Genomic DNA, 25907 nt, shown 5'->3' on the forward strand with positions numbered 1-25907 from the left:
TGCAATAAGTATGACATTGCCAATTCCCTTTATTGGATATGTGGTATGATCTGCACATGATACAGTGCGGCCATTTGAAGCATAAACCAAGTGCTGAAATACATCTTTGCATGAAGTGATGTGGCTCGAAGCACCACTATCGAAATACCATGATGCATTCTGTCTATCAGATGCAATGCAAGACATATCAGTATCTGAAGCACTTGGTGTGCCACTAGTGCATGTGACCAAAAAAGTGTACTCTTCCTGGATTACATTAGCTGATTGCTGTGCTTTGTCATCAGAAGAGTCTGCTACTGCATTACCTGCTTCTTTCCTTTTCTCTTTTGCAATCTGCTTCCTACATTCACTGATGTAGTGTCCAGGCTTATGACAGTAGTCACATTTGCCCTTCTTTTTTGGGCTTGTTTGCATCCCCTTTGTCAGACTTTTCACCACCAGAAGAGGGCTGTCCATGACCAGCCTTGCTAGACTGTTGTCCCCTATGCTTAAAGCTCTTTGCTTTACCTTTATCCTTGGCTGTAAATGCCGTGTCTCCACCACGGTTGCTCGATAAGTTTGCTCTTGTTTGCTCTTCCTGCAAGAGTAAACCCACGAGCTCTTCAAAAGTGACGGGATCACCACCTCCTCTCATTGAGAGGTTGAGAGAGGTGTGAAAGCCCCAGTAGTAGGAAGGCGGTAAAGAATGAAGAGTGTTGGTGACCATCTGTCTGTCTGGGATAACCTCATCAATGTTGAGCAATTGTTCCTGCAAATCTTTCACTTTGGTGAGATGATCTGCCATGGAGTCACCCTCATCCACAGAAAGAAGATCCAATTGCCTCTTCAAGTAGCAACTCTTGCCTCGTTGCGTACCTGATACATTGCTTCCAATGTGTCCCACGCAAGCTTCGATGTCTTGCAAGAACGAATGTGCGGAATAATAGTCCTTTTCACTGAAAGGGCTATCAATGACATGGCCTGTGCATCTCTAGAGTCCCATCTCTTCTGCTCTTGTGTGGGAGCAGGTTCTACATCAGGAGCTCTTTGAGCACCTCCCCTTTGAGGCGTGGCTGGCTGTAATGTAAGTGGGCGTGTGTCATCACCACACACGATGCCCCAAAGCCCTTTGGCTACCAGCAAATTACGGATCATGAAACTCCAGAGAGAGTAGTTAGATCCATCCAGCTTGTCCTCCTGGGTGAGCACACCAAATACATCTGTAGCATTCCGTGCCATGTCAACAAAATATATCTGCAAGCAAACCAAGCACCAATGTGCACTGCCAGGCAACCAAATGTCTTGTGCAAATGTATGCCTGCAAACCAAAGCAAGTGCAAACTTGCACCAAATTGTCCAATTACACACAATGTGTATACATACGCGACAAATCACAGCTGTAATGCCCAATTACAAACTCCAATCTGAAAATCCCCAATTTTTATGCACTCCAATCGCTTCAATGTGCATCTAATTGGCCAATTTTCACAAAAGCCCCAAATTTCTGCAACTGAAAGAGGTTCAATTTGCTGATTTTGACCTCAATTTTGAAAACCCCCAAATTGCAATTTTCAATTTTGCCTCAAATTGAGAAATCCCCTAAATTGCACCTGCAACTTTCCTTTGAATCTGACTTGCACAGAAGTGTCTTGAAAATCTGCATATGACCTGCACTGAAATGGCTGCAAATTTTGTATTTGGGTTTGACCAAAAATGTGTACTAGGAATACCTTGTAGTTGCAGAGTGTAAATGATGTTAGGCGGGAAGCACACAGGCGAGTAGAGCTGACGGTGGGAGCCGGTGGAGCTGGGAACTCAACGAGGAGAAGCACTTGGAGCTACAAGCGGGTGCATGTACGTGGCAGCCAGGTGGAGGCAGGCAGAGAGTGCCGGAGCTGCAGGTGTCGAGGAGGGCGCACACAGCTGACGAGGCAGGTGTCGGGCCAGTCGGAGTCACGCGCTGGGCGAGTGTCATGCCACCGGGGGTCTGAGCAGCAGGGAGTTGCTGGAGTTGCAAAGTCGACAAGCGAGCAGCAACAATAAGCGCGTCTATGGTCTGGTCGGCAGGGCAGCCGCCGGGGCTTCAGCACAGAGAGCGGTCAGGCCAAGAGGCGGCAGCGTTGGGCGCGAACAGCATACGGAAGCGGTAGGCGCATGGCGAGCACGGCGCTGGAGTCGATGGCGGGTACACACGGGAGACGACGGATGGCCGGAATGAAATGTCGAAGGCGGCCAGAGCGGTCGACTCTTCCTAGGGCCTACCTGCAAGGACACTTGGAGAGAACTCCGTGAGCACTGCCCCCCCACGCCCAGACACTTGGTACTCGTATGCACTCTTTCTATCACATGCCCGACCACCCACCTCTACCCTCCCCTGCCCCACCGCTTCCACTTTCTTCACACCAGGCATGGTAGTCACGGCCATTCGTAGACTACATAATGGGCAAGCACTAGATCATCAAGGACTCACCACCGAGCACATCTCCCATGCCGAGATGACACACTTGCGCCCTGACTAGCTGTCACGTGCACACCCTTCGGGTTGCACAGTGACAAGCCAGCACCACCATCATCATCACTACCATCACGGGAAGACATAAGGGCTTGTCGGCTGGCAGCAGACCTTGTGTAGCAGCCAGCTAGGTGCTCGTGCAGTGGGCAGCAGGTGTGGCAAGATTAGCAAGCAAAAGCGCAGCAATTTCAGCATTTAAATGCGAATATTTGTCCACACAACAGGCTGATAGCATATGTCGACTGCATCCCAAGCATAATATATAAGCAAAGTCATCATATCAAGTTCATTCATCAGATCAGAAGTTGATCAAGTCAGAAGTTCAGTAGATTCAGCATGACGTAAACATCAACATCAGCATCATAGATCTGTTCACAGATCTCATCTCAATTGTAATCATTTGCATCATTAATATAGTTACATTGCATTCATTAATATAGTTACATTGCATTACATCTCATTTGCATCATTAATATAGTTACATTGCATTCATCTAAATTCGTCTCTACAGTAACTAAGTTAATTAAGGCTGTGATTACTACGATCAACCCTCATCATGTAACACTAGCCTACGTGTTCAATAGAGCCATGTGAGGGATTCCCATCTTCTTGGCCCACTAACACCATCACCCCCATCCTCAAAGCTAGAGATCCACTTGACCCTAATAACTACAAGGCAATCCTATTTGGCCACATGTTGGCCAAGCTATATGGATCGGTGCTAGAGACAAAGCTTAGTTCCTTTGCAGAGAGACACGAATGTAGGGCCCAAGGACAGGCAGGCTTCCAGAGGAGCTACTCTACCCTTGACCACATCTTCACCCTTCGAGCCATCATCGAGGAGGGTAGAACATGCCATCAAAGGATCTATTGCTACTTTGTGGACTTTCACAAAGCTTTTGATATTGTTTCCCAAGCCCGACTACTCCAGCACAGCACGTACAGGAGGTCGGGGTCCATCCAACATGATGTGGAGCATCATCGCTCTTTAGGAGTCAGTCACACGACGGGTGAGAGCCCTAGGCGGGATGTCACAAAAGATCTCTAGTACTATTGGGGTGAAATAGCCTATAGGGCTTCCCTTTATCACCCACACTCTTTAGCCTTTACATTAGCAAGATCTTGAGCTTCATTGACAGATTAGGCGGGCCAGGCGCTCCATTTGCATGCATACTCATTCCCTTCCCACTCTATGCAGATGACATTGTGCTCATATCAGATTCAGCCAAGGGGTTTCAGAGACACCTGGATGCTCTACAGGTTTTCTCTACACAGCAAGATCTCACTGTTAACCTTGGTAAAACCAAGGTCATGGTTTTCAACACCTCCCACCCCTACACATCCAAATTGAGCTTCAAGTATAGGGGAAGCCTTGGTGGAGATTGTCTCATCATGTGTACCTCGGAACTACTTTTAGTGGCCCCCGCTTTACCATGAACACAACAGCATGGACTAGAGTGACACGGGGATATGCAGCTTTGGCCCTACTTGAACGATAGTGCTTCCAGGCCCATTTCCAAGAGCCCATGCAAAGGGTTCACTCTTCAACACCCCCGTCACACCAGCCTTGATGTATGAAGCACCTTTCTCGGGACAGATCTATCAGACCAGCATTGGCAGGCCGCAGCGTGTGGAGAGGCCCCAGGTCATCATGTTCTTTCGGATGATTCGCAGCAAAACATCGTCCCATATGCGATCATTCAAGTAGAGTTCGTTGCAGCCCCAATAGACGCACACTTTTTCAGACAATCACCTACCTCCACCGCATTAGCATGATAAGCCCCCACAGATACACAAGGCTTGCCCTGGAGTCCTCATTACAGCTCACACTTGAGGGTGACACTGCAGCATGGTACGCCTGAGTTTCCACCTAGTTCTCAGGACACGGGCTCTAGGTGGACCACCTCCCACCTCTTCAATATAGTTTGGACTCCCCTTTTCTCCAGCTCTCCCATGAGGACATCCACCAGACTATCTGGTTCCACCTCCTTAGCCTCCACATACACAGCACATGGATTGCACCTTTGGAGCTCCCACCGAAGATGCACTTCTACAGAGATCATTTCCTCAGGCTCACAGAGGATGGCTTCATCCAGCAGCCAGGCTATTTCCTCAGGCTCACAGAGGATGGCTTCATCCAGCAGCCAGGCTATTTCCTCAGGCTCACAGAGGATGGCTTCATCCAGTAGCCAGGCTACCTGGGTATTCACATGTCACATGACATGTGGATCGCGATTGGACAGCTATGGTATCCTCCCACCACCTACGAATGGAGACAAGGTGGACAAAGTGCATATTTAGAGATGGAGAGCTCATACGGAGACCTCGGGAGGAGAGGATCTGTAGATTACACCACACAGGAGTCGAGACAAAGGAGCACTACATCTGTCACTGCCCAATGTACTATGAAATCCGCAGGAGGTACCACTGTCTCTTCCATGAGGGTTTTGGCCCATTATCCATGATCATGGACTTCCCGGACCAACGTTGCCTGGGACTCTTTCTACTGGAGCTTCGCAGATGCAGAGATACACTCCTGAGAGAGTGTCAACCACAACCACCACCCCTCCTTCCTCGCCAGCAGCCGACCATCACCAGTTTCTTCTAGGCCCATGGAGAGGATATGACCCTGCGGGTGGTCCACCATAGGATATGACAGCTCCGCCTCGTCCCCGAGGAGTCACTTCGGAACAGGCTTGCGCACTTCGACATACCCAACGTCCCAAGCCCACGGGACACCAACCACGATCCTCCCATCAGCTCCAAATCCAAGACATGCCCCACCACAATCACACCACCTTCCTATGTACCGTGACAAAAGGAGACCTCTCGGCCATACTTAGTAACCCCATGCTCGACATACTTGAGAGAGGTGTACCCTCTACTGGAGGAGGATGTGCCCCACATGTTTCATATTCTCATGTACTCCATGATGAGACTCTCTTGTACTAGTGCTTATATCCCATGATGATCATTTATCAGCCTCTACTTTCAGAGAGCTATGTTATATGTACTTGTTTTGTTTTTCTTTTTCCATGATGAGACATACCATGGATAGCATTGTATCACTTTGATCGCATGGACCCATTGGGTCTTGAGGAGACGTTTACTATGGCACAGGCAGCCAGGGATAGACTCACACGAGGGTATGCAGCTCTGGCCATGCTAGAAAGACAAGTGTCACTAGGCACACTTCCAAGAGCCCCGCACGAAGGGGTGGTTGTTTGACACACTAGTCACCCCTGCTTTGATGTATGCTGCAGCAGTATGGGCACCTGGGCTCGCCACCTCCACATGGTCTCAAATAGAGAGGCCTCAGATTCTCATGCTCTCACGGATGATACGTAGCAAACCCTCCGTCCCACATGACATTGTCCGGATGGAGTTTGCTGCACCTCCTATGCTAGTAGAGGCCCTCTTCCAGACGATCTGCTTCATACAGAGGATCAGAGATATGCCATCGGATCGACTCTCACATAGAGCTTTTGAGGCGTCCAAGCAGCTCGCAGAGAGTGGAGATAGGAGATCATAGTATTCACAGATGATACAGTGGCTCACTCAGCCAGCTGGTCTCGACATAGATCACCTGCCACCTTTCCAGTATGATATACATGCACCACACATCCAGCTCTCTCACAGTGAGAGGAACAGAGTCCTTCGGCAGGATTTATGGCAGCGATACACTCAAGAGACTTGGATTACACCTCATCAGCCTCTACCGCCGAAGATGCTATACTGCAGAGATCAGTTTATGCGTATCTCAGCGGATGGACTCATACAGAGACCTGGATACATGGATGTGTACATGCCTCACCGTGCCCGAGTGGCGATTGGCCAGCTCAGAGTGTCATCACACCAGCTTGAGATTGAGGCAGGTAGGGCAGCACGGATCCCCAGAGCAGAGAGGATATGCAGACTATGCTAGGAGGAGGTTGAGAGTGAGGAACATTATGTATGCAGATGCAGAGCATATAGTGTCATTAGAGAGAGATACACCACCATCTTCAATGGACATCCCTCACTCCGCCAGATCATGGAGTCCGCAGACCAGCACAGATTTGGCCAGTTCTTGTTAGAGAGACAGCGCCACAGAGAGACACTGATACGGACTCATACCACAGGGAGAGGTGGGCGACAACTCCAGCTCACTGATTTCTTCCATAGATCCATCCTAGTGCCTACCCTGACACAGGAGGGGGTTACACTTCAGCGCGCTGCGAACCTCCGAGCCAGACAGAGACCGAGAGCACTGGGCTACCAGACTCCCAGACTACATCAGAGGGAGATCACAGAGATACGGGCTCGACATTAGCACCATATCCAAGAGCGGCTAGCTCACTTACACTCACACCCGGAGATCATGCTTCGAGGTATTTTTGCCTCGCCATCGCCTATGTATCACATATTACACCCCCATTATGGTACTGGTTGGAGCTAGACAAATCTGCATTGCATTCTTGTATACCCTATGCATATAGGTTGCATACTAAGCCTCTAGCAGTAGTGCTCCATCCATCACACCCCCCCACTAGCTCAGTACTTTCATACTTTGTCATGTTCATTTTGTCCTTTTTTTTTTGGACATCCAAAAGACATTGACAGTTGTACATTGATTTGTCTCATAGGTCGAGTTCGGCCTCTAGTAGACATTAATACAACTTTCTTTCTCTCTTTGACTCTCTCTCTCTCTCTCTCTCTCTCTCTCTCTCTCTCTCACATGGTTGTAACTTTGGTCTCATAGGTCACTTTGGCCTTTTGAAGACGTTAATATAACATTTCATTTCCTTTCATTTCTACTATGAGATCAGGGGAGGTTCCACTGCCTCTTCCGAGATAGGTTTGGACCACTCTCAAGGATCATGGATTTCCCGGATCAAGATGCCTATGGCTCTTCCTTCTGGAGCTTCATAGACACGCCCACCCTTATAGTGTGTACAAGCCTATAAGTTATAGTACATAGTACACTTAGTACTTTTAATGTACTAAGTGCACTATGTGTACTAGTGCAAATATACATGTGTGATAGGGGAGTCACACACTCGCACTTGATGAGTTGACTTATCCCCACATATGTCTCTCTCTCTCTCTCTCTCCCTTCTTCTCTCTGTGTTTGTCTCTCACATGAAACCCTAATTCTTCTCCCATCAACTGGTATCAGAGCCAAGTTGGCGACCCTGCCTATTGCGAAGCTGTCTTTCAACCTTCCGACTGCAGTAATGTTGCAGCCAGGCGACACTCTGTATCTCGTGGCTCTTGAGGCGACTTGACAGTGCTGTTGAGGTGACACAAGGTGCACACAAGCGAAGCAAGTGACTGGCGGCAACAGGTGGCTGGCTTGGGTGTTGCAGGTGTCAGCACAGCAGCTGCCATGACAGGCAGCGCAGCAAAGCAAGCACAGTAGGCACAGGTGCTGCAAAGTGCTGCACAGCAGGCATTGAGTCAGCGCACAGCAGGCAGCGAAGCAGACGCAGCAAAGCAGCGCACAACAGCGCACGGCAGGTGGCAAGTGCTGAAAAGACGGTAGCAGGTACAAGCAGTGCTGCTGATCGACACAACACAGAGCAGCCACAGCCATCGAAACTGCTTAGCGTTGCACACACGGGCGGCACCCTTGGTTCTGCAAAGGCGGCAACAAGTGCTGCACTTAGCGCTGCAAAGGTGCTGCTGTAGACGAAGGTTTCAATTGCTTCCATTACTCTCTTCCATTCTCTCCCTTCAACAGAGAGAGAAACAAGGCTTCAGACTAACAAGTTTCCCTCAGTGCTGCCCAACAGAAATCAGAAATTTGTACGAGGTATTTTGCTTCAATTTTTTGGGATTTTGCATGTCCAATCATCAATTGAGCAGGTACAATCATCAATTGAGCAGGTACAGGTCCAAATTGCTCAAATTTTGAGCAAAATTGGCAACAATTAGGTGACATTGGTCACATTCCGCGTCAATTTGCAGGAAATTGAATGTCAAAATTTGGGGCTTTTGATGTAATTGTGCAATTGGGCATTCATACATGCTGTATGATGTGAGAAATCTCACATTCGGGCAAAATTGCAGGAAATTGATGTGCAAATCAAAGGGCTTTTGTGCCAATTGGATTGATTTGCATGCAGGCACTCGCATTTGATGCTTTGGGCAATGTGTTGATGCCTGTCAAGCACTCAATGTGCCTGTAAATAAAGGGGCTTTTATGTATTGGATGTATATGTGGCCAGGGGGAAGCACTGTGAAGACTCTGGATGCCTTCATGTGCGTTAATGTACCATGTATGATCAGAAATTGATCTTGAATCAAGGGGCTTTTCAAGATTTTATGCTTGTTGAGCTTGGCAAAGCAGCAGGGAAGACTTTTATGCCTTGAACCCTCAGAAATCAGCTTGCAGTCAAGGGGCTTTTGCCCAATTTCTGTTCGGGACTATTGTATGCAGTGGTCGGGACTGTAAAAGTCTGATTTTCACTCATTTGGACAGCCAGGAGAGCATTTATTGCTGCTGTACTTGCTGGTACAGATTTGGTACATCTTTGTACAAGTTTTGGCATGGCTGTACATTGATTTGAGTGAGGAAAAGGTTCATTTTCAGCTGCTATACTTGCCGGTACAGGTTTGGTACATCATTGGTGAGCATTTGGTACTATTGTACAGTACTTTGGAAGGGGAACAGAGCACATTTAAGGTGCTGTCCTAAATCTGCAAAATCTGCAGCAACCAGATGTTGGTGATTTCATCACATACAGTGGGAGTAGAGTAGCATTTGTGCTTCCGCAGTGGGAGATAAACTTTGGGAGAACAACTGTGAGCACTTTGTGTGCTTTTGGTGCAGTGTTTGCACATCTTGCAGGGAGTCAGGCATTGATGACAGGTTGCATATTGCTATGGCAACCACAGGTGAGAGCTCTTCATTGCTTCACATCAAGAAGCTTGAAGGCTCACATAATTATGATATTTGGCAAACCCAGTGCTATAATGTGTTGCTCCAGAAGAAGCAGCACAGTCTGTGTCAGACTCTTTACTTTTCAGCATTCGTGAAGAGAAGACAGCTTGGGGAATGTGGCAAAGATTGCAGGACTTGTATGCCCAGCAAAGTGCCTCAAGCAAAGTGTATTGGTTGAAGAAACTCATAGGTCTTCAAATGAAGGAAGGGGCGTCTATGACAGCCCATTTAAATGAGTTTAATGGTGTTGTCAGCCAGGTAATCAATCAAAAGTTGGCAATGGACGATGAGTTCAAAGCCACCTTTCTCTTATGCACTTTGCCAGAGAGTTGGGACACATTCAGGACAGCCACTAGCAATTCGAATGCTATGCTGTCATATGCACATGTTGAGGGTGCTCTTCTTCAAGAGGAGATGAACAGGAAAAACAACTCTGTTGGAAAGTCCAATGCAATGAATGCACGTGGGAGATCCCAGCAAAGGGGTAAAAGCCAAGAACGGGGAAGAAGCAAGTCCCGCTCCAAAAAGGACTTGGAATGCCATTATTGTGGCAAGAAGGGACATATCAAAAAGCAATGCTACAAATGGAAGAATAATCAAAAGGAAAAGGGCAAAGGAAAGGACAAAGACAAAGATGAAGCCAAAGATGCAAAGCCAAAGGGCAAAAGTGGAGTCAAGATTGAAGAAGTCAATGTGTCACATGCAGGTGACAGTGAGGATGAGGTCCTATTCACGTCTTCACTTGATGCCCATTCACTTCTTGCAGGAGATGGTCATGGTATGCACTCATGGATCATTGATTCAGGTGCCTCCTTTCATGTCACAGGTTGCAGAGACTTGTTTGTCAGGTATACTGCTAGCAATGAAGGAGTAGTTTATTTGGGTGACAACCATGCATGCAAGATTCTTGGCAGAGGTGATGTGAGGCTTGTGTTTTCAGATGGCTCACAGCTTATGCTCCATGATGTCAGGCATGTGCCTGAGATCAAGAAGAACCTGCTTTCTACTGGACAGCTTGATGATGCTGATTATGTTACCACATTTGGTCGTGGAAAGTGGAAGATTAGTTAAGGGTTCACTGGTTGTTGCCAGAGGCTCTAAGGTGGACACTCTTTATTTCATGCATGCTGGTGTTTGTCACCATGCTAATGTAAATGCAACCGAGCTGCCGGAAATCTCTATGTGGCATAGCCGGTTGGGACACATGAGTGTCAAAGGAATGGAGCAATTGTCTCGTTTTGGTTACTTGCCTTCTCTAAAGTTCTCAAGTTTTCAGTTTTGTGAGCATTGTATATATGGCAGGCAACTCCAGTGCCCCCACAAGAAAGATCTTGGACAAAAAGATGCTCAGTTAGAGCTTGTGCATACAGATGTATGTGAGATGCCTCAGCTTTCTTTGGGAGGGGCAAAATATTTTGTGTCCTTTATTGATGATGCCACACGCAAGGTGTGGGTTTATCCTCTTCGTTTGAAGAGTGATACATTCGCAGTGTTTGAGAAGTTTGTTGCTCTTGTTGAGAATCAAACTGGCAAAACACTGAAGGCTTTGCGTTCCGACAATGGTGGAGAGTATATGTCCAAACAGTTTCAGGACTTCCCAGTGGTCAAAATGACCACACTTAGAGCTGTATTAGCTTTGGTTGCTCATGATGATCTGGATTTGATTCAGATTGATGTGAAGACTGCTTTTCTTCACGGTGATCTCCATGAGGAGATCTATATGCAACAGCCAGAGGGTTATGCTGTTAATGGAAAGGAGAAGCTTGTATGCAAGCTGAAAAAGAGTCTTTATGGGCTCAAACAGGCACCAAGGGAATGGTATCATAAATTTGATACATTCATGAAATCCCAGGATTTCAGGAGAAGTGACATAGATCACTGCTTATACACCAAGAAAGCTTTGGATGGCAGTCTATTGATCCTCATCTTGTATGTTAATGATATGTTGATTGCCGGGAAATCTCATAAAGAGATGGATGCCTTGAAGAAGAGGCTGCATCAAACCTTTGATATGAAGGATTTGGGTGATGCAAATCACATTTTGGGTATGCGGATACTTCGGGATAGAAATCAGCATGTGTTGTATTTGTCTCAGAAGGAATACATTGGCAAAGTTTTGCAGAGGTTCAATATGGACGGGGGGAAGAAGACTAGTACTCCTTTGCCTCCATATGTGAAACTCAGTGCTATGGACAGCCCACAGTCGGATAGAGACAGGGCTGATATGGCCAAGATTCCGTATGCTTCAGCTTGTGGCAGTCTCATGTATGCCATGGTTGCTACTAGGCCGGACATTGCATTTGCAGTGGGAGTGGTTTCTAGATACATGGCCAAACCTGGCAAGAAGCATTGGGAAGCAGTGAAAGGTGTCATGAGATACCTGAAGGGCACACAGGATATGTGCATTTGCTTTGGCAAACAGGATGCATTAGTGCATGGTTACACGGATTCGGATTATGCCGGTCATCCAGATAACCGGAAGTCTACTACCGGTTATGTGTTTACATTCACAGGAGGTGCTGTGTCATGAATATCCAGGATGCAGAAGTGCACTGCCTTATCTACTACAGAGGCCGAGTATATTGCAGCCACCACAGAGGCTTGCAAGGAGGCATTATGGCTATCTCGGTTAGTGGTTGATTTGGGTTATACAGGGGATATTCCATTGTTGCATTGTGACAGTCAGAGTGCCATCCAGTTAGCAAAGAACCCTATCTTTCATGCAAAGACGAAGCATGTGGATGTGAAGTATCACTTCATCAGAGAGGTGATAGAGAACAAGCAAATTCAGCTTGTTAAGATTCATACGGATGACAACCCGGCTGATCTGTTGACAAAGAGTTTGCCTCCAGAGCGATTTGCTCATTGCAGACACTTAATGGGCATTGGATGAGGCCAGTTTCAGCCTTGATATGGCCTTGTATATTATCATGTACATGCTGATTTTTCTTTTCCTTCATTTAAGGGCACTTTGCCTTTAAGTGGGAGGTTGTTGGGGTAAAGGCATTATGCCCACCCTTATAGTGTGTACAAGCCCATAAGTTATAGTACATAGTACACTTAGTACTTTTAATGTACTAAGTGCACTATGTGTACTAGTGCAAATATACATGTGTGATAGGGGAGTCACACACTCACACTTGATGAGTTGACTTATCCCCACATATGTCTCTCTCTCTTTCTCCCTTCTTCTCTGTGTGTTTGTCTCTCACATGAAACCCTAATTCTTCTCCCATCACACAACTTCTTTCATATGCACGCAGCGGTCTACCGCCAAGCCACCTTGCGGTTCCATGCCCCAGAACCGTTGGTATGATGACGAATGTCGGGCCACACGCTCCCGTCTTAAGCATGAGGTATGGATTGGGCAAATCACGAAGCGCCAAGCGCAACGGATTTCTCAACGGCTCACCCGACGCAAGAAACGAGAGTTCTATGCTCGGAAAGAGAATGAGTTATACCGACTTTTCTTAGGGCCGAACTGCAAAGAGGCATGGAGGAAACTCCGAGAACATCGCCCTCCCACACCTATCACCTGCCCAGACACATGGCACTCCTATGCACGCTCCCTCTATCATATCCCCATCAGCCACCCCTACACCCACCACCAGACCCCCGCCCCACCACCTCCACCTTCTTCACAAAGGGCATGGTCCTCAAGGCCATTCGTAGACTACGCTGTCGTGCCATGGCACGTCTATGGTGTGAAACCATACATGTGAGGCCATTAAATGCAAATCCAGATGCATGGGATTAAGTGCCACAGTGTACATGATGTGTATATGCCTTTACGCATTCCGAGGGCTAGCAGAAGTCCCTGTGCCTGTGTACATACGTGTGCATGGTGTGAATAAAGGCTTTGCTATGGAATGCATTGCCAGGTGTACAGAGGAGATGGTTTTGATTGCAGATGACATCAGCTGCTTGGTAGCTGGAATTGTGTGCGCGTCCCTTAAGATAAGTGGGCACTCGAAGGTCGTGTTTGAAGGTGTGTGGAAGCATGAGGGCAATAAATATTGGTGTGGCCAATGTAGCAAGAGCATTGGTGTGAAAGCATAGATGATGGCCATCTTCTAGGCCTTAGAAGAAATAAAAAATGATGATTACAATGTGGCCAAAAAAGCATGCTACGTGGAAGCTAACATGGCTGCCAGCGTGATGTTCTGGAAGCTGGCGAAGGAGCGAAGGGTGGCCGCCTTGCTGGAGTCAGCCGGGGAGATAAAGAGAGGCCGTCGCGTTGGTATGCGGGCCCTGGTCATTCTGAAGAGAGCCGCCTAGAGGAGAGCAGCTCTGGGCGTGTGCAGCCGCTAGCGCGAGCAGTGAAGAGAGCGTTGAAGGTGCTGCTGGCGAGCTGAACCAGGATACTGTGTGGGACCGCCCTGCTGGGGAGCCCAGGTCAAGAAGGGAGGATCACCTTGCAGAAGAGGGGGTGGAGAGGCAGGCGCCCGGGTCATAGAGAGGCTCTTGGGTGAGCGTGCAGGCGCAAGGCGCAAGAGGGAGGGGTGGTTCGAAGAAAACCTTAGTCCTGGCAATGCTTTGGTTGGTATGAAGACTGAAGATAGCTTGATATCATAAGCGCATGCGGCGTTTGACATGCTTCCAATTCGTGATGTAGTAGTGCCATAGACAAGGGCATAGATAAATGTTGAGTATTCAGAGACGAGGGTGAAGGTTCTCTCTGAGGCCGTCGTTGTTAATGAGGTTTTGTTAATGAGGTTGGTGAGTCTTCTAGGAGAGTCATGCTTTCTACTTGCCACTAGTGGGTCTGGGCTCTGCATCTTGCCATTAAAACCGGTTCAACCTGTAGTCAGAGAGGGGGAAGAAATAGAGAGAATTTAGTGAGTCTTGGCTACCTTGCTGCTCTTGTCATGGCAAGGAAAAATTGAGTACAGTACCCGCCATAGGCAGAGTGAGTTCCCAGCTCCGAATTCGGATGTGCTTCTACTGATCGAAACTCAACTTAACAAGGCTTATACTACCAAGGTGATATCCAAGCTTCTATATGAAGGCGACTGTTGATGCTGAAGCTCATGCAAGCTGACAAGAATAGAGGTTGAAGCTACTTAACAATTTCCAGAGGTCATCAATACTGTCGACAAAATTGAGATGTCATAACCTCCTTGAAGAGATATACATTCTGTTTCCTTGCTGAGATTTGAAGCTACTCTCACAGCCAGAAGTCTCGCACTTGCCCAGCGATATCGCCCACGTCACGACAACGCAATGGGCGAGCCCAAAATCATGAGGGACTTACTGCTGAGTACATCTCGCATGCCCATGATACCCTAGCGCCCCTACTAGCCCACATGTTCAATAGAGCCCTTTGTGAAGGATTTCCACCCTCTTGGTCCACCAACACCATCACCCCCATCCTCAAAGCCGGAGATCAACTTGATCCTAATAACTACAGGACGATCATGATTGGCCACACATTGGCCACGCTCTATGGATCAGTGCTAGAGGCGTAGCTCATTTCATTTGCACAGCGCCAGGGATGCAGAGCCTTAGGACAGGCTGGCTTTCGAAGGAGCTACTCTACCCTTGACCACATCTTCACCCTCCGTGCCATCATCGAGGAGGGTAGAGCACGACACCAGAGGATTTACTGCTGCTTTGTGGATTTCCGCAAAGCTTTTGATACTGTACCCCGAGCCCGCCTCTTACACCGTCTACAGGAGATCAGAGTCCCATCTGACATGGTTTGGAGCATCATAGCCCTCTATGAGTCCGTCACCGGACCAGTGAGAGCCCCAGGAGGTACATCACAAGAGATTTCTAGCACCATTGGGGTGAAACAGGGCTCCCCTCTATTACCCACTCTTTTCGGCCTCTACATTGACGAGATCTCGAGCTTCATTGATGGATTAGGCGGGGCTGGTCCCACACTGGGGCAAGCATATTGATCCCCATACTACTTTATGCAGATGACATCGTCCTCCTCTCAGACTCAGCCGAAGGGCTTCAAAGATAGTTGGATGCCTTACATGACTTTTGCACTCAGCGGAACCTCTCTGTTAACCTCGGTAAAACCAAGGTAATGGTCTTCAATACCTCCCACCCCGTCACATCCAGATTGAGCTTCACATATAGAGGGAATCCTGTGGAGATTGTCTCATCCTATGTCTACCTTGGTGTCACTTTCAGTGGCACACGCTTTACCATGCTTCCCGCAGCACATGCCAGAGTGACGCGGGGATATGCAGCCTTGAGCTTACTTGAGTGGTAGTGCTTCCAGGCACATTTCCAGGAGCCCAGGATGAAGCGCTGGCTTTTTGACACCCTCGTCACACCAGCCTTGATGTATGGAGCAGCTTTCTGGGGGCCATATTTATCCGATGAGGATTGGCAGCGAGTTGAGAGGCCCCAGGTCATGATGTTCTCCCGTATGATCCGCAGCAAACCATCAGTCCCACACCAGATTATCCAGGCAGAGTTTGCTGCAACCCCGATGGTAGTGGAGGCAACTCTTCCAGACAATCACGTACCTTCATCCCATCAGTCACATGGATCCCCACAGGTACCCGAGGCTTGCCCTGGAGTCCTCCAGACAGCTAGCACTTGAGGGGCACTCTGGAGTATGGTATGCACTGGTTTCCACTTGGTTCTCAGTATACGGGCTCTACATGGACCACCTTCCCCCCCTTCAGTTCAGTTTGGACTCCCCTTTTTTCCGGCTGTCTCACGAGGATACCAACCGGGTTATCCGGTCAGATCTTCTTAGCCTCTACACACATTGCACATGGACCATACCCCCGGAGCTCCCCACGAAGATGCACTTTTACAAAGACCACTTCCTCACACTCACTGAGGATGGATTCATCCAGCACCCGGGCTACTTGAGTGTTCACATGTCCCATGCCATGCGGATTGCGATTGGCCAAATACGGGTTTCTTCCCACTGCCTCAGAGTGGAGACAGGTAGAGCTGAGTGCATCTTCATAGCTGGGAAGCTCGTACGGACACCCAGAGAGGAGAGGATCTGCTGACTATGCCACACAGAGGTTGAGACGAAGGAGCATTACATATGCCGCTGCCCACTATACTATGAGATCCGCGGGAGATTTCACTGTCTATTTCGTGAGGGATTTGGTCCACTCTCCAGGATCATTGACTTCCAGGACCAGCGTTGCCTAGGCCTCTTCCTGCTTGAGCTCCACAGACACAGGGACACCTTCTTGAGACACAAGCCCCAGCCACCCCGCCCCCTCCCTCGGCAGCCAACCATAACCAGTTTCTTCCATACCCAGGAGGTGGAGGAAACCAACATAGTGGATCTTGTGGACCCTCCACGAGCTGCTCTGGACCTACCTCGCCCGAGAGGAGTTACCTCGGACCGAGCCTCTGCACTCCAGCGTGCACGACGCCCTCGACCCCCCCGTCGGCCACGATCACCTCATCAGCTCCAGATCCAGGACATGCTCCACCGCCATCGAGCTACCTTTCCACGTGACATAGCTGAAGGAGACCTCTCGGCCATACTCGTCAACCCCATGCTTGACATTTTGGAGAGTGGTATACCATCTACTCGGAGCTGATGTTGCTCCCATGTTTTTATGTTCTTAGTATTCCATGACGAGTTTCCATGGACAGTTTTGTATCACCCCAGTGAGATAGCTATATTTATGTTTTCATTCTGTTTTATTTTCCATTCCATGATGAGATATGCCATGGACATTATTGTACCACTTTGGTCTCATAGGCCCATTGGGTCTTTAGTAGACGCTTAATCTCTTTCTCTCTCTCTCTCTCTCTCTCTCTCTCTCTCTCTCTCTCTCATGTACCCCATTTTGACTAGTAGCATTAGCTTCCCACTGTCCCTAGTGGCTGCTTCCGGATGCTCCGTACTGATGTATTGTAGGGCTAGATACTTACCTTCAGTTCTTTCTTTTCTTTTCCAGACAGTGTATCAGATGTCACATGGTTGTAACTTTGGTCTCATAGGTCACTTTGGCCTTTTGAAGACGTTGTGTGAAGGTTTTTGAAAACCCCAAACTCAACTTGTACATGTGTACATGAGTGATGTTCGTGTTGTGGTAAAGTCATGGGAGCACTCATTGACGGTTGCTGATCATAAGGTGTGTGTTCCTTGTCATGCCCAAGAGAATGAGGCGGTGGTGTCAGTAGTGAGAATGCATGTGAGGCTATTGTTGTTGGTCGAGAGGACCAAGATGCTTTGCCTGGGAGTTTAGGGAGCTTAGACTTGGTAGAGATGCCTGTGCAAGATGTGGAGAATCTTGAAGGATCACCAATGGTCTTGAAGCTGGAGAAACTACAGGAAAGTGGCAATGATGGGTCTACAGTGCATGAAGTTGCTGTGTTTGATGTTGATGGGCGGAAGGGAAATGGGTTTATGGTGGATACACCTCATGTTGATGCTCAACATATGGATGAGTGGTTTGCCTATAGTCTTAGTCTGGCAGTTTGTCCAGGGGGAGAGTTGGAAGCCAATGATGTGGGTTGCAAATTGGATAACCATGAGATGGGAGTTGAAGATCAGATGTTTGTTAAATCAGTTTATGATTACGAGTGGGAATCAGATGTGTCAGAGGGGAGTACAGGTGAGGAATGGTTGTTTCCATCACAAGACTATGTGAGCTGGTATGGAGGAGGAAATGCAATAGAATATATTGATGTAGCCATATATAAAGAGCCCAGGGGGTTGCTGAAAGCAGGAGATCATGACAGGGTACATCAATGGTTGTTTGATAGAGGAAAATGCTTGAAGGATTGGAAGGTAGATGCACCGAGATTTCTGTTTGATCCAGGGGGATAAATGGTTCCCTGTTTGTACAGCTGCTGGACATAAATGTCTCAGCAGAAAAAAGGGGGTTGCTAAATATGTGTGAAGGTTTTTGAAAACCCCAAACTCAACTTGTACATGTGTACATGAGTGATGTTCGTGTTGTGGTAAAGTCATGGGAGCACTCATTGACTCAGTGTGGGCGTCATGGATACGACAATCAGGCTTAGGGCTTTGATGGGAGCGTATGTGTAGGGAAAATGATGAAATCCTAGAAGCACAGGCTTGTCCGGAAGTGGTCTGCTGGAGATGGTGTCAGCCATTCGGTCGCTCTGTATGTGTGCGTGTCCCAAAAAATAAGTGGGCACCAAGGTATGGAAACATGGGGGAGATTTATTATTGAGGATGCTAATTTTAAGTGTGCATGAGCTAGATCTTAAAGGTCCAGAAAAAAGGTGATGATGGACGTCTAAATAGTGAGGTGAAGGAGGTGGCACAATATTTTTTAACGGAAGGAAAGATGTTGAATTCGTCCAAGTTGGGGGTTCTTCCAGAAGACGTCCAAGGCGCAATGGGGGGAGCGCAAGAGGGGAGGACCTTTTAGTGGCAGTAGAGGCAGCGGATGGAGAACAGTGTGTGGGGTTGCGGGCTGGTGACTAGCGACTGGCTGGGGAGCCGCTTGGTGCTATTGTTGCTGATTGGCTAGGGGATGCTGGTGTCGAAGACCTCAGAAGGCAACGAAGAGGAGAGAGCGTTGACTGGTAGGAGGAGCCAGAGGAGTGGCTTTGTGTTTTGCTGGGGCTGCCTGCAGGTGTTGACGTCGACTAGGGGGGACGGCAACGGCTGGAAGGAGCCACCTTGGAGGTGCAGCTGCTGGCGATGACTGAGGGCGCCAACTGACTGGAAGGGGAGCGAGAAGATTGGCTGGTAACTGGCGCAGGCAACAGCAGAGAGTTAGATTGGTGGTGTTGTTCTTTGGCGCAGTTGCTGGTAGCACGCACACAGAGAAGAAGCAAGGGGGGGCTGCCGACTGGAAGGAGAGCCGCCTGGGGGAGATGGATTGGCGACTGGCTGGGGAGCCGCCTAGGAGGCTGGTGGCGGCTGGTAGCCAAGAGGAGAGTGGGGAGGTTTTTTTAGAAGCTTTGGGTTTTGCACGGTATTGCTTGGGCTGGCGCAGCGCAGAGAGGGCTGATGGCAGTGAAAACAGTGAAGAAGGAGAGAGCGTGGACTGCTGAGAAGTAGAAAGGAAGACGCCATCTGCAACGAAGCAGTGAAGGAAAGCGAGACTGTTGACAGCAGCAAGTGTTGGGTGCATGTGTGGACTGTGAAGGCAAGGAAGATTACAAAACTCAGGGAGTATTCAGATTCTGCTCTACTGTTGAAGAGCCATGTTGCTGCTGTCGTGGAGATGAGGAGAGAAAGACATTAGGCTGCTGTTCTTGTGTGAACTGAGGAAGGTGACAAGGAGCGACCAGGAGCCGGAGTGGGCTGATTGTGAGTGGGTATTAGAAGAGGATGGTTCTGAGGATATCTTGGATATCCAACTCTGTAGAGATGAAGATCTGTTCTGAAATATAAGTCTTGTTCATGCTCTTCGGTCTGGTGTTCTGGGTGTGTTTGTATGCTTGGTGTGGAAGTGTGACACTCTATAAAGGCGTAAACAGCTTTACCGCTTCCGTGTCATCAACGTTAATATAACATTTCATTTCTCTCTCTCTCTCTCTCTCTCTCTCTCTCTCTCTCTCTCTCTCTCTCTCTCTCTCTCTCTCTCTCAGCGGGCTGGCCCTGGTGAGTAGCCCCAGATGTCACATGCACTCTGCACTCAGTGCATGGTGACAAGATGGCTCATCATCAGAAGTGCAACAGTTGTACAGTTTTAGAACCCAATAGGATGATATTTGTTGTACGCCGTGACCCCATTGTACATCCTCAGTCCAGGATAAGTCAGGCACGAGCTACGTAGGTCATTCCTCAGCCTTAGTGGGTCAGTCAGTCAGTCAAGTCCCTTAACCCACTTGGAGAGAATCATTCATGCATGTAGAGTCAGTAGAAGCCTTAGGGTTTGCATCAGAAAGCACTCTGCATCCTGCATAATATGCATTCATATGCTTGTGCATCATTTAGAACATCCTCGAAGCCTTAGGGAATTTACTGGGATTTATCTCGTATTTTTCCCATATTTATTAGTATTTATTTAGCATTATTTGCATTATTGGGCATTTATAAATATAAACTTTATTAAATGACCAACCTCCAGTTAGTATAAATAGGCTTGCCTAGAGCCTATTTTCTCATTCAGTCTTCACTGTGCTAAGAGCTCTCCTCCTCCTTGCTTTCAGCACAAGACTAATCCAGCCCTAGAGCCCATAAGCTTGCTTCTCCAGCCCCTTGAGAAACCATAGCTTCAGTCAGCCCTAGGCGCCTGCCTTCAGCATCATTCAGCCCTGATTCAGCATCAGTTCAGGCCCAGATTCAGCATCCAAATCAGCTCAGTTCAACACCAGCAAACAGTACAGCTTCTCTGCGTTTTTGCCCAGCCGTACAGCAGTCCTGCGTTTCTGTTCCAGCCGTACAGCAGCAGCCTCTGTTTCCTCATGCGTTTCAGTCCACAGCATCTCTACAGGCTAGCGTTTCTGTCCACAGCACTTTCCAGCCCTGAAGATTCAGTCTACAGCAGTTTCCAGCCCTGAATCTGCTGTTTGCATCAGTGTCCAGCCTTCTATGCATCATCCACACATGCAGCAGTCATCTGGTGAAGGTAACACAGCATTCATAAGTGTTTTCAGCATTCTAACATAGTGTAGAGCAGTCTACCTTCGTCTTCTCTCAGCCTCAGGTGTGCAGCCCTTCCTCATGCCCTTGGGAAGAGTGCATAGGCTCGAGATCAGGTCATCGAGGTGTTTCTACAGCAGTGTACAGATCAGCCACTCTCCAATCCTCCCCGAGATCTCGTGTTTGGCTTATCTACAGTCCACAGTCATTCTCTCTAAAGAAATAAAGCAAATACTATCTCGTTATCGGGATAGGGGACCCTTCAGTGAGTAATTCGGGACCCAATCTGGTGTACAGTTCTCATATCTCTCTCTCTCATCTCTTTAAAGTTTGAAGTATTGAAATGGACTACTAAACTCACAAAACTCAGGATACAGAAGACGGTGTGAGCATTTGTGTGACAGGATCATCCAATACAAAGACTTCCGCTGCATATCACATTGGTATCAGATTCAGATAGTCCACACACACCGTATCCTAGCGTGGGGGCATCCTTGGATGGTTAGATTGCGTTCCGGCACGACCACCGACTTCAGTATCATGTCTACAGGAGAGAGTACTCATCATCCGGAAGACGTCTCCCCCGAAGGAGACCTCGTTCTTCCGCCTACAGCAGACACCATAGCTCTTCTTAGAGCTCAGAACCAGCTACTCACGGAGCGTCTCCAACTCTTGGAGGCAGCAGCAGCACGTCCTTCTACACCTCCAGCAGCACCCGACTACATCTCCCTCTTCTTTCAGATGGAACAACAAAGGAGAGAGGACGAGGCCCGAAGGAGAAGAGAAAAAGAAGAAAGACGGGACTATGAGGAAGCCCAACGCAGGATCGACGAAGACCGGCGTCAGGCTAACCTCGCCGCTCGGGAACACCAACGTGAGCTTGATCGAGAACATATGTTACTCGAACACCAACGGGAAAAGGAGGCCATACACTTGAGGTATCAGCAGCTCTCCTCAGTCTCCCCAGTCATAGGTGTCACCAGCCAGCAGCCCGGCAGCATCAACCACCATCATTCGCAGTCAACCAAATTTCAGCAAGTATGATTGTAAGTGTGATCATTCTTCAGTTAATCAATTTGTTCATCAGTTTAATGCTCATTTTCCATTAGCTAGGATCACAGACCCACAAGACAAAGTCCACTTAGCGGCTCCCCATCTCACTGGTGAGGCAGTCACTTGGTGGCAGCATTGGTCTAGTATTCATACAGACCAGGCCACAGGTGTCACAGCCTTTGACTGGGACATCTTTGTCCATGACCTGAAGACCAGATTTCTCCCGCCCCAGTACATGACCGGTCTGAAAGACGAGTTCTATGGACTCAGACAGAACGGATCCCCAGTGCTTCAGTTTTCCGGTAAGGTTATTACTTTAGCACAACAGTTAGGGTTATCTGAGCAGGCCAAGATGAAGCAATTCATTCGTGGATTGGACTCCAACATTCGGTTCACAGTTCGTAACTTTGAACCAAGTACATATGAGCGGGCTCTGACTCTCGCTCAGAATGAAGAAATGAAGCTTAACGGGGGCAAGCCCAAGCAAGCATCTCAGTCCAGTACCAAACCCCAGCAGCAGCAATCAGCTGCACAGACAGGGAAAGGTAACGCATCTTTAAAAATGCTAAGAAGGACAGCAGTAATAGCTCCAGTTCAGGGGGTAAGAAGGATAAAGAACCCAAGAAAACCCCTGATGAAAAGGCTAAAGCAGACATTACTGGAGGTTATCTTCCTCCAGAGGAGCAAAGGAAGTACCAGTCAAAAAATAGATGTTTTTTCTGTCATATTATAGGGCATGGTAAGAAGGATTGCCACAAATGGCAAGCGGCACAAGCGGCCAAAGCTCCTTCTGCCACAGTTGCCACAGCCTCCCCAGCTCCTCTAGCCCCGCCTACTACCTCAAATGCAGTTCAACTTTTACCTTCCATGCATCCTATGCCATCCGTGGTATTTGATGCTAAGCAGGAGGGTGAGAGCGATGCTGCTCAGAAGAACCTCATCCGAGCTTATGGCTCTGCCCAGGGCCGACAGTTTGTAGTCCTTTTCGATATGGGCAGTTCTGAAGACGCCATCTCTCCCCAGTTGGCTAATAAATTGAACTGCACTTTAGTCCCATATCATCTGGATGTGGACGGGTTTACACCTGGTCTTCGCACCCACATTTCCCAGAAGGCACAGCAGTTTGCCTTTGAAGTTCAGAAGGCCTCATTTCAACGAGATTTCATCGTCTCCCCTCTGTTAGGGTGTGACATGATCTTAGGAATTCAGTGGTTCCGTCAGTATGAGCCTATTCCCAATTGGGGGCAGGACACTTTTACTATTTGTAAAGGTTTTCCTGAGCCTGTCATGATTCGGGGGGATAGAAGCATTCTTGGCATCCCATTGATTTCACATCTCCAGGCCAGAAGAGCTATCCGCAAGGGAGCAGAAGGAGCACTCCTTTATGTTCGTGCTCAAACAGCGCCTCCTCATTAGTAGCGTCCATTACATCTTCAGTCCCTCAGTTAGCAGACCTCCTATCCAGACACCAGGACATTATGCTTAGGGACGATCTCCCGCCCAGTCTCCCACCCTCTCGCCTTGAGGACCATCACATTGATTTGGTCCCTGGATCAGATCCTCCTAGCAAGTTTCCCTATTGTCTTTCCAAGACTTTAGAGGGCGAGTTGGAAAAGCAGTTATCTGAGCTTCTCCGAGCCGGATTCATTCGGCCTTCTTCCTCCCCATTTGTTGCACCTATCCTATTTGTCCAAAAGAAGGACAAGTCTGCACGCCTTTGTGTAGACTACAGGGCATTAATCGAACTCACTATCAAGAATAAGTTTCCTATGCCCAGGATAGAGTACATTTTGGAGCGTTTAGACGGTGCTAAGTTTTTCACTAAGATTGACCTCAAGAGTGGTTACCATCAGGTCCGCATTTTTGAAGCAAAAACAGCTTTCATGACAGAGCGTGGTCACTACGAGTTCGTAGTCATGCCTTTTGGGCTTACAAATGCACCAACAACGTTCAATAAGATGATGTCTAGGATTTTCGCAGTCCACATTGGGAAGTGTGTCTTCATATTCCTTGATGACATACTAGTCTTCTCAGCCACTGCGGAGCAGCATGAGAAAGATGTAGAGAAAGTCTTGCAACTTTTGCGAGATAATCAGCTCTACATAAACGCCAAAAAGTCTATCTTTGGCGTTAAGGAAGTTCAGTATTTGGGCTACATCATCGGTTTTTCCGATGGGATTAGACTGGACCCATCAAAGATTCAGGAGATCTTAGATTGGGACATTCCTAAGACCGCCCAAGAAATCCGTTCATTCGTAGGTCTTTGTCAGGCCTATAGTACCCATGTCCATCAGTTTTCCAACCTTGCAGCACCTCTTACCGACTTGCTCAAGGGGGTGAAGACTCGCAAGCAGAAAGTCTCAGTTACAGGTAAGGCAATCGATGCATTTCGTGCACTCCAGAAAGCTGCCTCATAAGCACCTGTATTAAAGTTAGCATCATGGGACGAACCTTTCGAGGTCATCACCGATGCCAGCAATGTAGCCATAGGTGCAGTCCTCCAGCAAGACAATAGACCTGTGGCATATTAGAGCAGAAAGTTGGATGTCGCCGAAAAGAATTATTCGGTATATGACAAAGAGCTTTTGGGTGTGATCACAGCACTCAAACATTGGAAGCCTTTTCTTTATGGACAGGCTTTCACAGTGAAAACAGACCACCAAGCACTTAAGTGGCTTCAGACTATGCCAAGTGCCCAGTGGAGTGATCGACAGGCCAGGTGGAGTCAAATCTTCCAACAGTTTGGAGGTATGATTGAATACATCCCTGGTAAGCATAACCCAGTAGCAGATGCTCTCAGTCGAAAGTCCAGCATCCAAGCAGTCCAAGAAGCTACCATTCTCGAAATCACGGGGAAGGACTTGGATAGTATGAAAGACCAATATGTCAACTCCCCTGAGTTTGGTACTTAGTATAGTTTGGCCCTCACTTCTGAGCCTGGCCACTATTCAGTACAGAACGGTTGGTTGTTCTACAAGAACTGTCTCTGTGTTACTCGGGAAAAGCGTTCTGCTCTTCTCCACGATGCCCATGACTCCTTAGTTGGAGGACATAGAGGTATCAACAGTACCCTCGAGAAATTATAACGGTCCTTTTATTGGCCAAAGATGAGGCGTGATGTCTATGCACATGTACAAGCCTGTAAGATTTGTCAAAAAGTCAAGGTTCCCCATACAAAGAAGGCAGGTTTACTTCAACCTTTGCCTATCCCCGATGGACCTTTTATCGACATATCTATGGACTTTGTAGTGATCATCCCATGCAAGCATACGGGTAGCCCGTCTGTTTCTCAAGCATTGGTATCCAATTTGTGGTTTGCCTAGCACCATAACATCAGACAGAGATTCCAAGTTTACCTCGCATTTCTGGAGGGCATTATTTGAAAACTTTGGAACTAAGTTGCATTTGTCTAGTGCATTCCATCCCCAGACAGATGGCCAGACAGAAATTTATCATCAGTTGGCCTTTGATGTCCTCAAGTCATACTGTCATGACCAGCAGTCCAAATGGGAGCACTATCTTCCGTTGGTCCAAGCTATCTTGAACGACACTCATTCATCCAGTGTCGGACGGACTCCATATGAAGCAGCCTTTGGTCGCCGTTTTTCTTCTCTTTTGACAAGAATGGTGTCTCCATCTTTAGAGGCTAATAAAACCACGGAAGCATTTTCCGAGATCATTGAGTCAGTCAAGGACCGCTTGACCAAAGCTCAGGAAGCATATAGCAGACAGGCAAATAAGTCTAGACGAGATGTCCACTTCAAGGAAGGGGATTGGGTCTATTTGCGTATCATGAAGCAGAGATTGAAACAAGTGGACAAACGTTGTCCCAAGCTTTCATTCCGTAGTTTTGGCCCTTTTCCAATAGTTAAGAAGATAAGTGATGTCTCAATGAAGTTAAAGTTGCCTGCCAGTTGGACAATGCA

General features: G+C 48.0%; 2 protein-coding genes across 2 annotated transcripts in view; one reads left to right on the forward strand and one right to left on the reverse strand.

Annotated features, from left to right (window-relative positions):
• Nucleotides 1-25907, forward strand: part of LOC147621843 (phosphopantetheine adenylyltransferase 1-like) — a 164101-nt gene that overhangs the window by 62898 nt on the left and 75296 nt on the right. The window lies entirely within an intron of this gene.
• The window catches only part of LOC147621844 (Transducin/WD40 repeat-like superfamily protein), a 61882-nt gene that overhangs the window by 5605 nt on the left and 30370 nt on the right, over nt 1-25907 (reverse strand). The window lies entirely within an intron of this gene.

The sequence above is a fragment of the Cibotium barometz genome, chromosome 29 (genome assembly GCF_041138505.1).
Source record: "Cibotium barometz isolate CiBa-2024 chromosome 29, ASM4113850v1, whole genome shotgun sequence".
NCBI lineage: Eukaryota > Viridiplantae > Streptophyta > Polypodiopsida > Cyatheales > Cibotiaceae > Cibotium > Cibotium barometz.